Raw genomic sequence first — 17,866 nt, 5'->3', positions numbered from 1 at the left:
AAAAACAAAACTTTGTAGATCAAATTCCATCAACAGAAACAGAATACCAGAGAGAGAAAGAAAGTTGCAAAGTAGGTAAAATTAATAATCTCAGAATTGAGAAGACATCACTACTACAGACATTAGAAACATAAGGAATACAGTGTGTAGCTTTTTAAAAATTTTTATTTTTTATTTTTATTTTTTAGGTTTTTTCTTTCTCCCTTTCTTTCTTTTGTTCTTTCTTTCCTTCCTTCCTTCTTTTTTCTTTTTTTTGGTTTTTCAAGACAAGGTTTTTCTGTAGCTTTGGAGCTGTCCTGGAACTCACTTTGTAGACCAAGCTGGCCTCAAACTCACAGGGATCCACCTGCCTCTGCCTCCCAAGTGCTGGGATTACAGGCGTGTGCCACCACTGCCCGGCTTCCTTCCTTCCTTCTTTCTTTCTTTTTTTAATGTTCTTTATTCAATAACTATATTTATGATATTCATTAATTACATTAATTTATTGATTTATTACATTCATGGTATTATTTCCTGATACTACTATCCATTTGTGGGGCTTTTCCATCACACAAAACAGAGAATCTGTCCTTAGGAAATCATTGCTCTATTTTCCTTTCTTCTCCATCTTGAGATAACATCTAATCTTTCTGTCTCTATGAATTTGTATATTCTATATATTTCATGTAATACAATTCTGTACTATTTGTCCTCTTTTTTGAATGTAAAAACATTTTATGTACAACTGCAGGAAAAATAATACACAGATAGCTTGAACATAAAAATAGGTTATAATTTAAAAGTCCAGGGTTATTTGAAACTGGAAAATAGTAAAAATTATATTTCCCAATAAGCATTTTTAAGCAAAATAATAGTTGAATTATACATATAAATATTGATTAGATTCTGGGATATAGAAGAAACCTATCTTCATCTGTTCAGAGAGCTATGTTTTACTTAAGTTGTGTAAGTGAGATTCCTATTCATCTTCCCCTTCACTGTTTGATTTACATCAGACATTTTTCTATAGGCTAATCCATAATCTAAAAAGATTTTAGCCTCCCCTCCTGAAAGTACAGCCAGAATTTTCCTTCATCAGCTTGATACAGTACAAATTCTTATCCCAATAGTTAAATGTTTTACTAAAGCTTGCCCAGTGATTGAACAAAACCAAATCTTATTATAAACCACAGTCATTGTAGGGTTCCCCATGCTAGGTAGCCTCCCTGTATCTGTGGGTTGCAGTCTGATTGTCCTTTGCTTTATATCTAGTATCCATGTATGAATAAGTACATACCATGTTTGTCCTTCTGAGTCTGGTCGATCTCACTCAGGATGGTATTTTCTAGTTCCATCCATTTGTCTGCAATTTTCATGATGTCATTGTTTTTCTCTGCTGAGTAGTACTCCATTGTGTATATGTACCACATTTTCTTAATCCATTCTTCAGTTGACAGGCATCTAGGTTGTTTCCAAGTTCTGACTATTAAAAATAATGCTGCTATGAACATAATTGAACATGTATCTTTGTGGTATGATTGAGCATTCCTTGGGTATATATATGCCCAAGAGTGGTGTGGCTGGGTCTTGAGGTAGATTGATTCCCAAATTTTGGAGAAACCGCCATACTGATTTCTACAGCGGTTGTACAAGTTTGCACTCCCACCAACAGTAGAGGAGTGTTCCCCTTGCTCTACATCCTCTCCAACATAGGCTGTCATTAGTGTTTTTGATCATAGCCATTCTGATAGGTGTAAGGTGGTATCTCAGAGTCATTTTGATTTGCATTTATCTGATGATTAAGGATGTTGAGCATTTCCTTAAATGTCTTTCAGCCATTTGAGATTCTTCTTTTGAGAATTCTGTTTAGCTCTATAGCCCATTTTTCAATTGGATTGTTCAGTTTCAATTGGTGTCTAGTTTCTTGAGTTTTTCATATACTTTGGACATCAGTCCTCCATCAGATGTGGGGTTGTTGAAGATCTTTCCCATTCTGTGGGCTGTCTTTTTGTCTCATTGACTGTGTCCTTTGCCCTACAAAAGCTTATCAGGTTCAAGAGGTCACATTAATTAATTGTTGCTCTCACTCTGTGCTACTGGTGTTGTATTTAGGAAGTCATCTCCTATGCCAATACATTTAAGAGTACTTCCTACTTTCTCTTCTATCAAGTTCAGTGTAACTGGATTTATGTTGAAGTCCTTGATCCACTTGTTCTTGAGTTTTGTGCATGGTGACAAATATGAATCAATATGCAACCTTTTAGATGTTGACATCCAGTTATGGCAGCACCATTTGTTGAAGATTTTTTTTTTTTTTTTTTGGTTTTTCGAGACAGGGTTTCTCTGTGTAGTTTAACGCCTTTCCAGGAACTCTGTAGATCAGGCTGGCCTTGAACTTACAAGAGCTCTGCCTGTCTCTACCTCCCGAGTGCTGGGATTAAAGGCAAGCACCACCACCGCCTGGTTGAAGATACTTTATTTTTTCCGTTGTATAGTTTTGGCTTCTTTGTCAAAAATCAGGTATTCATATGCCTGTGGATTAATGTCAAGGTCTTTAATTTGTATTGGTCAGTATGTCGGTTTTTATGCCAGTATCAAGCTTTTTTTTATTACTATTGCTGTATAGTAGAGCTTGAGGTCAGGGATGGTGATACCTCCAGAGATTGCTTTATTGTACAGAATTCTTTTAGTTATCCTGGGCTTTTTGTTTTTCCATATGAAGTTGAGTATTGTTCTTTCCAAGTCTGTGGAGAATTGTGTTTGGATTTTGATGGGGACTTCATTGAATCTGTAAATTGCTTTTAGTAAGATTGTCATTTTTACAGTTAATCCTACCTATCCATGAGCATGAGAGATCATTCCATTTTCTGATATCAATTTCTTTCTTTAGAGACTTAAAGTTCTTATCCTACAGGTCCTTCACTTGTTTAGTTAGTGTTACCCCAAAGTATTTTATATTATTTGTGGCTATTGTAAAGGGTGATGTTTCTCTGATTTCTTTCTCATCCCTTTTATCATTTGTGTACAGAAGTGCTACTGACTTTTTTGAGTTGATCTTGTATCTTGCCACTTTACTGAAGGAGTTTATCAGCTGTAGGGGTTCCCTGGTAGAAGTTTTGGAGTCACTTATGTATACTATCATATCGTCTGCAAATAGTGAAAGTTTGACTTCTTCCTTTCCAATTTGTATCACTTGATCTCCTTTTGTTGTCTTATTGCTCCATCTAGAATTTCAAGTACTATATTGAATAAATGTGGGAAGAGTGGACAGCCTTGTCTTGTTTCTAATATTAGTGTAATCTCTTTAAGTTTCTCTCCATTTAGTTTGATGTTGGCTGTTGGCTTGCTGTAAATTGCTTTTATCATGTTTAAATATGGTCCTTGTATTCCTGATCTCTCTAAGACCTTTATCATGAAGGGGTGTTGGATTTTTTCAAAGGCTTTTTCAGCATCTAATGAGATGTTCATGTGTTTTTTTTTTCTTTCAGTTTGTTTGTATGGTGTATTACATTGACAGATTTTTGTATATTGAACCATCCTTGCATTTCTGGGATGAAACCTGCTTGGTAATTGTGGATAATTCTTTTGATGTGTTCTTGGATTCTGTTTGCCAATATTTTATTGAGTATTTTTGCATCAATGTTCAAGAGGGAGATTGGTCTGTAATTCTCTTTCTTTGTTGCATCTTTGTGTGGTTTGGATACCAGGGTAACTGTAGCCTCATAAAGAGTTTGGTACCAAGTGAGACCTTACCTTGGAGGAGGTGGGAATGAGGGGTGGGTTGGGGGAAAGGCTGAGGAGAGGGAGGAGAGAGGACAGGGGAATCTGTGGTTGGTACGTAAAATGAATAGAAAATCTCTTAATAAAAAAATTATTTAATAAAAGAGTTTGGTAATGTTCCTTCTGTTTCGAGTGTGTGGAACAATTTGAAGAGTATTAGAATCAGCTCTTCTTTGAAAATCTGGTAGAATTCTGCACTGAAACCATCTGGTGCTGGGCTTTTTTTGGTTGGGAGACTTTTAATGACCATTTCTATTACCTTAGGGGTTATTGGTCTATTTAAATAGTTTATCTGGTCTTGATTTAACTTAGGTATGTGGTACCTATCCAGAAAATTGTCCACTTCTTTCTGATTTTCCAATTTTGTGGAGTACAGTGTTTAGAAGTATGACCTGATGATTCTCTGGATTTCCTTGTTGTCTGTTGTTATGTCTCTCTTTTCATTTCTGATTTTGTTAATTTGGATTCTCTCTCTCTCTCTCTCTCTCTCTCTCTCTCTCTCTCTGCCTTTTGGTTAATTTGGATAGGAGTTTGTCTATCTTGTTGAGTTTTTCAATGAACCAACTCTTTGTTTTGTTGATTCTTTGTATTGTTTTATTTGTTTCCATTTCATTGATTTCAGCCCTCAATTTGATTATTTCCTGGCATCTATTCCTCCTGGGTGAGTTTGTTTCTTTATGTTCTAGAGCTTTCAGGTGTGCTGTTAAGTCATTAGTGTGAGATTTCTCCAACTTCTTTATGCATGCATTTAGTGCTATGAATTTTCCTCTTAGCACTGCTTTCATAGTGTCCCATAAGTTTACGTAGGTTGTACTTTCATTTTCATTGAATTCTTGGAAATCTTTAATTTCTTTCTTTATTTCTTCCTTGACCCATTGATGTTTCAGGTGAGCATTATTCAGTTTCCATGAGATTGTAGGCTTTTTATAGTTTTTGTTGTTGAAATCTAACTTTAAGGCATGGTGGTCCAATAAAATACAGGAGGTTATTCCAATGTTTTTTGTATCTGTTGAGATTTGCTTTGTGACCGAGCATGTGGTCAATTTTTCAGAAAGTTCCATGGGGTGCTGAAAAGAAAGTATATTCTTTTGTGTTAGGGTGTAATGCTCTGTAGATATCTATTGAGTCCACTTGAGTCATAACATCTGTTAGGTTCTTTATTTCTCTGTTAAGTTTCAGTCTGGTAGATCTGTCCTTTGATGAGAGTGGTGTGTTGAAATCTCCCACTACTAGTGTGTGGAGTTTGATGTGTGATTTAAGCTTTAGTAATGTTTCTTTTACAAATGTGGGTGCCTTTGTATTTGGGGCATAAGTGTTCAGAGTTGAGACTTCATCTTGGTAGATTTCCCCTTGTGATAAATATGTAATATCCTTCCTGATCTCTTTCGATTGATTTTAGTTTGAAGTCTATTTTATTAGATACTAGGATAGCTATATCAGCTTGCTTCTTAATTCCATTTGATTGGAAAGCCTTTTACTCTGAGTTAGTGTTTGTCTTTGAAGTTCAGGTATGTTTCGTGTAAGCAGCAGAAAGATGGATCCTGTTTTCATATCCATTCTGTTAGCCTGTGTCTTTTTATAGTGAGTTGAGACCATTAATATTGATGGATATTAATGACCAGTGATTGTTAATTCCTGTTATTTTTTGGTGGTAGTGTTGTGTTTCCTTCCTTTGGTATTTGTTGGTGTGAGATTATCTATTGTCTGAGTTTTCATGGGTGTGTTTAATTTCCTTAGGTTGGATTTTTCCTTCTAGTGCTTTCTGTAGGGTTGGATTTGTGGATAGGTATTATATAAATCTGGCTTTATCATGGAATATTTTGTTTACTCTGTCTATGGTGATTGAGAGTTTTTTTGGGTATAATAGTATAATATTCTGATGAGTCGGCCTTTATATGTTACTTGGCCTTTTTCCTTTACGGCCCTTAATAGTTTTTTCTTTGTCCTGCATGTTTAGTGTTTTGATTATTATGTGGCAAGGGGACTTTTTTTTGATCCAGACTATTTGGTGTTCTGTAAGCTTCTTGTAACTTCATAGGTATTTCTTTCTTTAGGTTGAGAAAGTTATCTTCTATGATTTTGTTGAATATATTTTCTGTGCCTTTGAGTTGGTTTTCTTCTTCTTCTATCCCTATTATTCTTTAGTTTGGTCTTTACATGGTGTCCCAAATTTCCTGGACATTTTGTGTTACAACTTTTTTGGCTTTAGTGTTTTCTTTGACTGACAAACCTATTCTCTATTGTATCTTCAATGTCAGATATTCTCTGTTCCATCTCTTGCATTCTGTTGGTTATGCTTGCATCTGTAGTTCCTGTTCATTTAGTCAGATTTTCTATTTCCAGCATTTCCTCAGTTTGTGTCTTCTTTATTGTATCAATTTCAATTTACTTCAATGAAGGTGATGGGCATCAAAGAAACTCTGTATGGAGTTTACTTTTTTTAATTAATTTTTTAAATTACACTCATGATATTAATTATATTTGTGGTATTCATTTATTACATTCACAGTATTCATTCAATAATTATATTTCTGTTATTCATTAATTACCTTAATTGTATTGATTTATTACATTCATGATATTATGTCCTGATATTTATTGATTCAATTTCAATTTTTAAATCATTTTTTTTCTTTTGTTTTTTTTGGTTTTTGTTTTTTGTTTTTTGAGACAGGGTTTCTCTGTGTAGCTTTGTGCCTTTCCTGGAACTTGCTTGGTAGACCAGGCTGGCCTCGAACTCACAAAGATCCACCTGCCTCTGCCTCCGGAGTACTGGGATTAAAGGCGTGCATCACCACCGCCCGGCTCTTTTTTTTTTTTTTTTTTTTTTCAATTTTTAAATCTTGAACTATTTCCTTCATCTGTTTAATTACTTTTTCTTGGCTTTCTTTGATTTCTTCCAATTTTTTGTTTGTTTTTCTTCCATTTCCTTAAGGGAATTTTTTATTTCCTCTTTAAGGGTTTCTATTACCTTTTTTTTTCTTTTTTGGTTTTTCTTTTTCTTTTCTTTTTTTTTAAGCTGAGGATTGAACCTAGGGCCTTGTGCTTGCTAGGCAAGCACTCTACCACTGAGCTAAATCCCCAAACCCCAAACTCCCCCCCCCTTTTTTTTTTCCGAGACAGGGTTTCTCTGTAGCTTTTGGATCCTGTCCTGGAACTCACTTTGTAGAGCAGGCTGGCCTCAAACTCACAGATATCCATCTGCCTCTGCCTCCCGAGTGCTGGGATTACAGGCGTGCGCCACCACTGCCCGGCCTCTATCATCTTCTTAAAGTCATTTTTAGGATTGATTTCTTCTGCTTCTTCTGCATTGGTATGTTCAGGTCTTGTAGGTGTAGAATCACTAGGTTGTGATGTAGGTCTTTATGCTGTTGTCTGTAGTTTTGCACTGGTGTCTACTCATCTCTTCCTCTGCTTGGTGCAGGCGATATCTGTGTCTGAGGCTGCCTCTCTTGTTCTAATTGATAGTTTTGGTACACAGGGAGTTCTTGGTTCAATCAGTGCTGTTGGGCTCTGTTTCTTTGGGAGTAGCTTAGTCCAATCAGTGTTAGTGGGTTCTGTCTCAGGGAGAAGTTGTTCCCAATTGGTGCAGGGTGGAATTATGGCTCCAGTGGTTGTTGGTATCTCATGGGATGATTTTCTTGGTGAAGAGGCAGGGAAAGAGGCTGCTGTCCAGTCCCTGGGGCTCCACGACTGTTCCCAGTTGGTGTAGGTTGGGCTTATTACTCTGGTGATCAGGTTCGGTGGCTGGACAGCTCCTTCTCTTGTGTTCTCAGGTTGGGTTTTGCTTGCTTGCCAACTCCTCAGCTGATCATGTTTCCTCAGACTGCATGCTACAGGCTTCTGCAACCTCTCCTGAATGGATCTCAGCTGAACAGGTTGATCAGTAGGGCCGTCTCACCAACACCTCCAAGTTGTTGGGGTTTGCAGGATCAACAGCTGGGCCCTGGGTTGGCCTCAGGCAGAATATTTGGTCCGTCATGGTTGCTCCCCATGGAGATGGCTCCTTTTCTGACTGCCTGGTTTTTGTTTTTGTTTTTTTAATTTTGTTTTGTTTTGTTTTGTTTGCCAGAGCTGAGGACTGAACCCAGGGCCTTGTGCTTGCTAGGCAAGTGCTCTACCACTGAGCTAAATCCCGAAACCCCGGTGCACGCCTTTAATCCCAGCACTCGGGAGGCAGAGGCAGGTGGATCTCTGTGAGTTTGATGTCAGCCTGGTCTACAAAGCGAGTTCCAGGACAGCCTCCAAAGCTACAGAGAAACACTGTCTTGAAAAACAAACAAACAAAAAAAAAGAAAATATGAAATCAGGGTATCCCATCTCCTAGAAAAAAAAAAAAAGTGAAGTGAGGCAGAATATTTGACACTCATTTGTTCCCCCACTTTGTTTGCTTTATTGGTGGTGGTTGAGCGTTTTTTGTTTTATTTTTATTTTATGTATATGAGTGTTCTGCTACATGTATGTCTGCATACCATGTGTATGCAGTGCTTGATGGGGCCGGGGAAGAAGTATCAGATTCCCTAGAACTGGACTTAGAGATGGTTGTGATACCATGTGGGTGCTGAGAATTGAACCTGGGTCCTCAGGAAAAGCAACTAGTACTCTTAGCTGCTGAGCCATCTGTGAAGTCCTGTTAGTTATTTGTTTGTTGTTGTCTTTGTCTTTTGTCTTTTTTGATTTTTTTTTAAGATAGGGTTTCTGTGTGTGACTGGGCATTTACTCTATGTGAGGGATTTTTTTTTCTTAATAATTCGAAGTGGAAAGATCCACTTCTCATGCAGATCTTTGAGGTTGGAAGATCCACTGTTGGGTTTTATATTTATTTTGGTTTGTTTGTTTGTTTGTTTGTTTTGGGTTTTTGTTTTATTTTGTTTTGTTTTGTTTGAGACAGGGTTTCTTTGTGTTGCTTTGGAGCCTTTCCTGGAACTGGATTTGTAGACTAGGCTGGCCTAGGACTTACAGAGATCCACCTGGCTCTGCCTCCCGAGTGCTGGGATTAAAGGTGTGTGTCACCACCGCTCGGCTTATTTTGGTTTTTGAGACTAGTTTTCTCTGTGTAATAGCCCTGGCTGCCTTGGATCTCACTTTGTAGACCTGGCTGACCTCAAACTCACAGAGATCTGCCTGCCAGTACCTCCTAAGTGCTGAAATTGAAGGTGTGGGCCACTACTGCCAGGCAATTTCATATTTTCTTATCAGAAGATCTACCTTTAATCCAGACCATTTGAGTTAGAAAGACCCACCTTTAATCGGGACCACACCCTCTGCTGGCAATCTATATAAAGGAAGAAGGAAGCTAAGCTCTCTCTTTGCCTGCTTGCTCTTGTTGGTAAATTCATTCCTTCACTGGCATCAGAGCCTACTTTGAGATTCTGGCATATACTGAGGATCAGCTGAGACATGCAGCCTTATGGACTAAACAACTATTGGACCTTCCATTGGCAGACAGCCATTGTTGAAATAGAAATCCTACCCTCCCCCTTGTCAGAGAGAGAGAGAGAGAGAGAGAGAGAGAGAGAGAGAGAGAGAGAGATTCTATAAGTTCTGTTCCTCTAGAGAACCCTGACTAACACACCTACCTTGTACTCAAACTGTTTGTTTAACCACCTTTAAAAGAACAATGTAACAACCAACCTTCCTTGTCTTGGAATTCTCATGTGATCAACTTTTACAACCTAAGCTAATGAGTAGCTTCAATCTTCAATTATGTACTCTACCATGCCCCTGACCTAATTAACACATGTGTACCATTTGCTGAAAGCAGCAAATATGGAAGTTGAAAGAAACTTTGTAAAATCTAACATAAGAGTTGAAAGCAACTATTTATAGGTATTGGTTTAAAAAACAATGATATTGCTGGTCAGTGGCGCATGCCTTTAATCCCAGCACTTGGAAGGCAGAGGCAGGTGGATTTCTGTGAGTTCAAGGCCAGCCTGGTCTACAGAATGAATTCCAGGACAGCCAGGACTACACAGAGAAACCCTGTCTCGAAAAACCAACCAAACATAAAACAAACAAACAACAAACAAACAAAACAAAAAACACAGGGCTATTCATAATCTGCTAAATTGAGATTAGTTGGAGCCAGTGACTTAATCCTCTGTAAAATTCTGTTAAAATTTTCTGTAAAGTATCCCCTTCCTTCTCCATGCAATGCTTTCTATGCTGTTCAATAAATATAATCTCACCACTCACAGACATGGACAGACACACACTGGGACAGACACAGCCAGGGACAAACAGATTCACAAGACAGCCTCCACGTTCACACAACAGAGGACAGAAGACACAGGGAGCATGAAGTAGAGAATTCAAATCTGCACTCACTCTTGGTTAAATGACTTCAAGCAGAAGTGCTTTTCTTTCTTTCAGTAATGAGACACTGACGCATTATTGGAAGCTTGGAGCTGAACACTAGCGCACTATAATCCTTAAAGTCAAGGGTAACTTTGACCTTCTGCTCCTCCAGCCTCCTTTTCCCAAGTACTGGAATTACAGGCATGTGTCAAGCATGGCATAAGGTATCAAGCACTGAACCAGAGTTTTGTACATGCCACACAAGCAGTCCACCAACCATATTACATCCCCAGCCTTTCCCCCCCCCACACACACAAAAATGTTAAACATTATGTAAAAAGATTAGGAAAACCATATCTAGCAGGGTATTTGGGGGAAAAAGTTAGATTTAACAAAATGCACATTGAGAAAAGGAAAATAGCTACAAACACAAAGTGATTTTGTTCTGTTTGTTTTAAGATAGCATTTCGCTATATAACCCAAGATGGCCTTGAATTCATCGCCTTTCTGCCTCTCCCTTGCAAGTGCTGGGGTGATAAGCATGCATCCATTATCACCATTTCCTTTAAAACTGTATTGTGGGGTTGGGGATTTAGCTCAGTGGTAGAGTGCTTGCCTAGCAAGCTCAAGGCCCTGGGTTTGGTCCTCAGCTCAAAAAACGAAAAAAAAAAAAAAAAACTAACAAAAACAAAACCTGTATTGTGGCTGGACAAGGGGATGCCATTCCTAAAGGTGGGTTTGTTAGGAAGTGTTTGCCTACATGATTTTCTGTGTATCACATGTGCACAGAACCTTCAGAGGCTAGAAGAGGGTATTGGATACCCTAGAACTAGAGTTACAGGCAGTTTGGGTCCCCATGTGGGTCTGGGAACTGAACCCAGATCCACTGAAAGAGCAGACAATGCCATTTGTCCATCATCCCCAGGCCAGTTATAAACAGGTGTGAAGTCCTCCTTACTGTATAAAGGGTATTTCCAGAACTCCTTTCTCAGTGAGTTTCCAATATCATGTTATGCAATGACACTGTCCATCTGAGATTCCTTCAACAGAAACTGAAACAGAGATTCAGAAAATGAAAGTGGTGGCCAGGCATGGCAGCACACACCTTTAACCCAAGCACTCTCAAGGCAGAGGCAACTGGATGTCTCATAAGTTCCAGGCCAACCTGGTCTACATAGTGTGATACCCTGCCTCAAGAGAGGAATGGAGGACAAAAGTGAAGGACAGTCTGGGATGATCAAGGAAGATAGAGGAGATGATGAAAAGAGGGCTCAGTACTCAGCTGTTATTTGGATAAATGGGTACTAGAGCTTGTGAGACCTCCTTAGGAATTATTGGAAATGCACATCAAGACTTTCTATTTAAGGGAAGAGATGAAGAAACATGTATCTGTCTACTCCTGTTACATTGATAAAGGGTTGCCTCACTGGGCTTAAACCCTGCTCAGACACCTCTGGACTACTATGAACTAGGATCCCCAACAGGGCCACAAAAATCCAGAGATGCATAACACAGACATCTTGGAGCATGGTGGCAGATATAAATACAGGTGGGAAGCAGGGTGCTGCTGAGCTGCCCCTGCAGGAAGGTAGGTAGTAGGTAGACTGCATAGATTAGTCACTGCAACCAGAGCCAAAGGACTTGAAGGGCTGCCTAGAAGACGTACAAAAGACTCTTGAAAGCAAGGGAAGTAATTCAGTACGTAAAGGAACTACTGAGCAAGCATGAGGACCAGAGTTTTGATCCCCAGAATCCACATTAAAGCAAGGTGGGTGTGACAGCCTCCTGAACCCTGGGCTAGCTAGAGCAGCTGGAAACCCAGAGGTCCAGATTCAGTGAGAGACTCTCCATTGATAAATAAAAGTAGAGAAAAGTTAAGGACTCCCAACATTTACTTCAGGCCTCCACATTCAGGCACACATAAGTGCATGCACAGATGTGTGACACACACACACACACACACACACACACACACACACACACACACCCATGAACTTTACCTCCTGAAATACTGCCTCTGGTAACACCTGTGCTGTGTTCTTATCTCTCCCATGTGCTACAAAGCCCTTTCATCTAGTTTATCTACAAGCCTATCAATTCCTTCCAAGTCAACCCCCATATTATCACTTGGGTCACTGTTCCAAAATGACAGGTAATAATCTAGTTCCAAAAATAGCGATTATGATGATAAAAGGGAATAATAATAAGGGCCAGTGAAATGACTTAGTAAAGGTGCTTGTTGCCAAACTGATGACCTGAGTTCAGTCTCCAGGCTCTACATGGTGGAAAGAGAAACCCAACTATTGCAAGTTGCCCTCTGACTTATGAATGTGCATGCTTACACACACAATTAATAAATAAAATGCAATAAAAATTTAAATAATGACATTAATTTGGAAGGAAGTAAACATTCAAACCAATTGTATTGTTTTAGACAGGGTCTCATCTAACTCAGGTATGGTGCTTTGAATAAGAATGGCCCACATAGGCTCATAAATTTGAATGCTTAATCACCAGGGAGTGGCACTATTTGAAATGATTAAAAAGATTAGGAAGTATAGCCTTGTTGGAGGAAGTGAGTCACGAGGGGGGGTGTGGGTGGGGGGTGTGGGGTGTGGGGGGTGTGGGGTGGGGGGGTGGGCTTTGAGGTTCCCAAAGCCCAAGCCAGGCACAGTGTGTCTCTTCCTGCTGCTTCCAGATCTGAATATAGAACTCTCAGCTACTTCTCCAGCACCATGTCTGCCTGCAGTCTACCATGTTCCCTGCCATGATGATAACGGATTTAATCTCTGAAATTGTAAGCAAGCCCCAATTTTTGTTTTCTCTTGTAAGAACAGTGTTGGCCAAGTGGTGGTGGCTCATGCCTTCGATCCCAGCACTTGGGAAGCAGAGGCAGGCATTTTCTGTGAGTGTGAGGCCAGCCTGCTCTACAGAGTGAGTTCCAGGACACACAGAGAGACCCTGTGTCAAAAAGCAAAAACAAACAAACAAAAAGAATGCACTTGGTCGTGGTATTTCTTCATAGCAATAGAACATTGACTAAGACACCAACGTAGCCTCTGGCTTCAAATTTACTATATATCAGAGGCTAGTCTTAAAATACATTCCTCTTGTGTCTGCCTCCTAAGTGTTGGGGTTACAGACATGTGCTACCATGCTACTTGACCCATTTTTAGTTATTTTTCTTACTGTTGAATTTTAAGAGATATTTGAATATTTTGAGTATTAATTTTTTTCCTATAAAGAATTGTTTTGTTTTTAAGCCCATCTCTGCACTACCCCCCCCCACTACCCCCACACACATGCACGCAGGGTCTCACTACACAGCCCTGGTTGGCCAAGACTCATTATGTAGACCAGGTTGACCTTGAACTCACAGAAATCCACCTACCTCTGCTTTCTGAGTGCTGGCATTCTTCCTGAGTGCTAGGATTAAAGGCATATGGCTTTTTAAATCTCTTGATATTTGTTTGTTTCTTTCTTTCTTTTGGTTTTTCGAGACAGGGTTTCTCTGGAACTCACTTGGTAGCCCAGGCTGGCCTGAAACTCACAGAGATCCACCAGGCTCTGCCTCCCGAGTGCTGGGACTAAAGGTGTGTGCCACCACCGCCCGCTGTTTTTGTTTTTTTGAGACAGGTTCTTACTATGAGGAACTCTCTACATAGTCCAGGATGGCTTCAAATTCATAGGCATCCACCTGCCTCTGCCTCCCAAGCACTGGGATAAAAAGCATGTGCTGCTACATCAGAATTATTGCAATTAGAAATTTGTCTTGTATTTTATAGATTTGCTGATATATCTTACTTTTCTAATGATGTCTACTGACGATTTATTTTATTTTTTTCTTTTTTGGTTTTTTGAGACAGGGTTTCTCTATGTAGCTTTCAGCCTTTCCTGGAACTTGCTTTGGAGACCAGGCTGGCCTCAAATTCATAGAGAGCTGCCTGTCTCTGCCTCCCTAGTGCTGAGATTAAAGGTGTGTACCACCACCACCCGGCTCTGACTAGAGTATTCTATGAGGCTGGATCATCTTAGCCAACAGTCTTGAAGCTATTCTGGATGCAGAATTCTGAGGAGGTTGTAATAGAAGAAGCGTTTTGAGATGTTGAATCATCTAGGCCATCTGTTTTCATTGGTGTCTGGTCCCCTTGCTGTGGAAATACATAAACTTTTAGAGGTAACATACCTATCTGCATTAATACAAGAATAGACATTGCATTGTACATAAATCCACCAAAGACGATTTTTTTGTTTTATGTTTGAACAGGTAAAATAAACATCATGTGTCATGTAGTTCTTTTAGGTTTCTTTCTTTCTTTTTTTCTTTTTTTTGGTTTGGTTTTTCAAGACAGTGTTTCTCTGTGTAGCTTTGCGCCTTTCCTGGAACTTGCTTTAGAGACCAGGCTGGCCTCAACCTCACAGAGATCCTCCTGCCTCTGCCTTCCGAGTGCCGGGATTAAAGGCATGCACCACCACCACCCGGCAAGATTTTTTTTTCACATATATAGGTTGGTTGAATCTTGCAGTTTTTATAATCCAGTGTCTCTTTGCAGCATAATAATAATAATAATAATAATAATAATAATAATAATAATAATTCAAAGACAACACAATAACATATAAGATCCAGACTCTGTGTATTTCCCATCTTATTATATTTTTTATTATTTACTATATTCTTTATTACTCTATTCCTTTTTTAAGGACTTTCTCTACCCTTTTTCTTTTCTCTCCCAAGCCTCTTAAAAGAGCTGTGCAGTTTTTACCACTAATGCTGAGTCAGGAAGCCATCTCTTAAAGGAGTCATGCCTCTGCTCACCACTAGCAAACAGAGCGTACCAAGAAAAAGCAGTTATTAAGAAGCCAAGTTTGACTCTGTTTTTGCATGTTTACAATCATTTTCCCCCCCTTTGGTTTTTTTGAGATAAGGTTTCTCTGTGTAGCTTTGTGCCTTTCCTAGATCTCCCTCTGTAGACCAGGCTAGCGTGAACTCACAGAGATCAGCCTGCCTCTGCCTCCCAAGTGCTGTGATCAAAGGTGTGTGCCACCATCGCCCAGATCTAGAATCATTTTTTAAGCTTTTTCAGGTTTTATGTGGATATACATGGCCTCATGTTGAGGGTCATATATAGGTAGAGTTTCTCTGTGTCCCAGCAGCCACTTCATAATAACCACACTGAGACTTAATATTAATTATAAATGCTCAGCCAATAGCTCAGGCTTGTTACTAATTAGCTCTTACAACTTGACCCATTTCTATTAATCTACATGCTGCCTGAACTTGTGGCTTTTACCTCTATCCCAGTTTGTGTGTTCTCTATCTGGCTGGTGACTCCTCCGACTCCATCCTTCCTAACCCCATCTTTCTCAGTTTGGCTCTCCCACCTAACTTTATCCTGTTCAGCTATTGGCCAGTCAGCTTGTTCATTAAACCAGTCATAGGGACACATATTCACACAGTGTACAGAAAGATTATTCCACAGCAGGGCTATAATTCAGAGGCAGGGTGCCTGCCTACCATGCCTGGGCACTCTCGTTGCATTTTCACTGGTGTCCTAAGCTAATGTGCACTGCTCTGCTGGGGTCCAATTATACAACAGATTTTCTTAAAGAGTTACTCAAGGGAAGCTGGGTGGTGGCGCACTAATCCCAGCACTTGGAAGGCAGAGGCAGTCAGATCCCTGTGAGTTTGTGTTGTGACTGCCTCGACCAGCAAGGATGACGCAACACCGGAGCTCTTCTTTAAGCAGTTTATTCAGGACCTTGTTAGTATCGATGTCTTCTCCTGGGCAAGCCTCTCCCAGCCCTTAAGTAGGTCTGGGCTACCAACCCCAGACAGTCACGTGGGCACTATCCATAGGTCCACGCATATGCAAGTGGCACACAAATCCAGCCATAGCCAAATAAGGAGCTGTTTACCACAAAGAGTACTTGCCATCGGGAAGGCAGAGGGTGGAAGCCAGCGCCATCTTTAAGGTGCGGCTACACGCAGCTCTCTACAAGTTTGAGGCCAGCCTGGTCTACAAAGTGAATTCCAGGACAGCTTGGGCTGTTACACAGAGAAACCTTGTCTCAAAACAAGACTGGAAAAAAAAAAGTTACTTAAGTGACAATAGCAAGTATTTTGTACATATAGAACATAGAACACACAATTTCTTGTCACACACATTATTTCTCTCTCTCTGATTTTTTGAGTTTTATTTTAAAGAAACATTAAATGAATGTGTGTGTGGTTTTTTTTTTTTTTTTTTTTTGGTTTTGTTTTTCAAGACAGGGTTTCTCTGTGTAGCTTTGGTGCCTGTCCTGGATCACATTCTGTAGACCAAGCTGGCCTCAAACTCACAGAGATCTATCTGGCTCTGCCTCCTGAGTGCTGGGACTAAAGGCGTGAGCCACCACTGCCCGGCCTTCAATGAATTTTGATTTATGGTCCTAGACATGTTACTGCTGTTTCTGTACTATGCATTAATCAAAGATGTATTCTCAGTATTGATGATTATAAAATCAAAATGTTGATCATCTTTGAAAAATGTTGAAGATGCTGTTTGTCCTACAGTGTCAAATAGTCAAGCCAAAATTAATTTTATGTACAAAGAAACAAGCACACCAGTATCTTTACTATTTGAAATTTATTTTATCTTTAATGAGAGGAAAATTTTATGGATGTCAAATAATTTTTTGTTATTATTTTGTCTTTTTATTTTCAGAGCTGAGAAGCGAACCCAGGGCATATGTGCTTGCTAGGCAAGCGCTCCACCACTGAGCTAAATCCCAACCCCATCTAAATTATTTCTTTTGAGACAGGATCTTTTTGTTGGTTTGTTTTTTGTTTTTGTTTTGTTTTTTAAGACAGGGTTTCTCTGTGTAGCTTTGGAGCCTGTCCTAGAACTCACTCTGTAGCCCAGGCTGGCCTCCAACTAACAGAGATCTGCCTACCTCTGCCTCCTGAGTGCCAGGACTAAAGACGTGCACCACCACCACCTGGCTCAAATAATTTTTTGTTTGCTTGTTTGTTTTCTATCAGGGCTTCTCTGTGTAGCTCTGGCTATCCTCAAACTTGCTCTGTAGAGCAGGCTGCCTCAAACTCACAGAAATCCGGTGCCTCTGCCTCCGAATGTTGGGATTAAAGACATGTGCCTTAGCCAAGGGTTCCCAGCATTGGGGAGGCAAAGGCAAGTCTATCTTTATGAATTCAAGGCTGGCCTGGTCTACATAGTGAGACTTTGTCTCAATACTAATACTAAGAACAATAATTTAAAAAGGATAAGCGTGCTGAGGTTCCGGGTTGTTATATAGTTAGTGTTGCCTGACCCCAGGTCTTCTGTACAGTCTCTGTGTCTATTTTTCCTCCGTTCCCTGATTGCCACAGCCAGGTTTTGCTGTTGTTGTTGTTGTTTTGATTTTTTGTTTGTTTGTTTGTTTTCAAGAAAGGGTATCTCTGTGTTGTCCTGGCTGTCCTGCAACTCACTCTGTAGACCAGACTGGCCTCCATCTCACACAGCTCTGCCTGCCTCTGCTTCCTGAGTGCTGAGATTAAAGGCATGCACCACCACTCGGCTCCAGCCTGGTTTCTAAAACCAAGCTGTGGCCAGGCGGTGGTGGCGCAGGTCTTTAGTCCCAGTACTCGGGAGGCAGAGGCAGGCAGATCTCTGTGAGTTCAGGGCCAGCCTGGGCTACAGAGTGAGTTCCAGGACAGGCTCCAAAGCTACACAGAGAAACCTGTCTTGAAAAACCAATAAAATAAAATAAAATAAAATAAAATAAAATAAAATAAAATAAAATAAAACGAAGTTGTGCAGGATGAGAAGCT

The sequence above is a fragment of the Onychomys torridus genome, chromosome 1 (genome assembly GCF_903995425.1).
Source record: "Onychomys torridus chromosome 1, mOncTor1.1, whole genome shotgun sequence".
Lineage (NCBI taxonomy): Eukaryota > Metazoa > Chordata > Mammalia > Rodentia > Cricetidae > Onychomys > Onychomys torridus.
The sequence above is the reverse complement of the archived record's forward strand: the minus strand, read 5'-3'. Positions refer to the sequence as shown.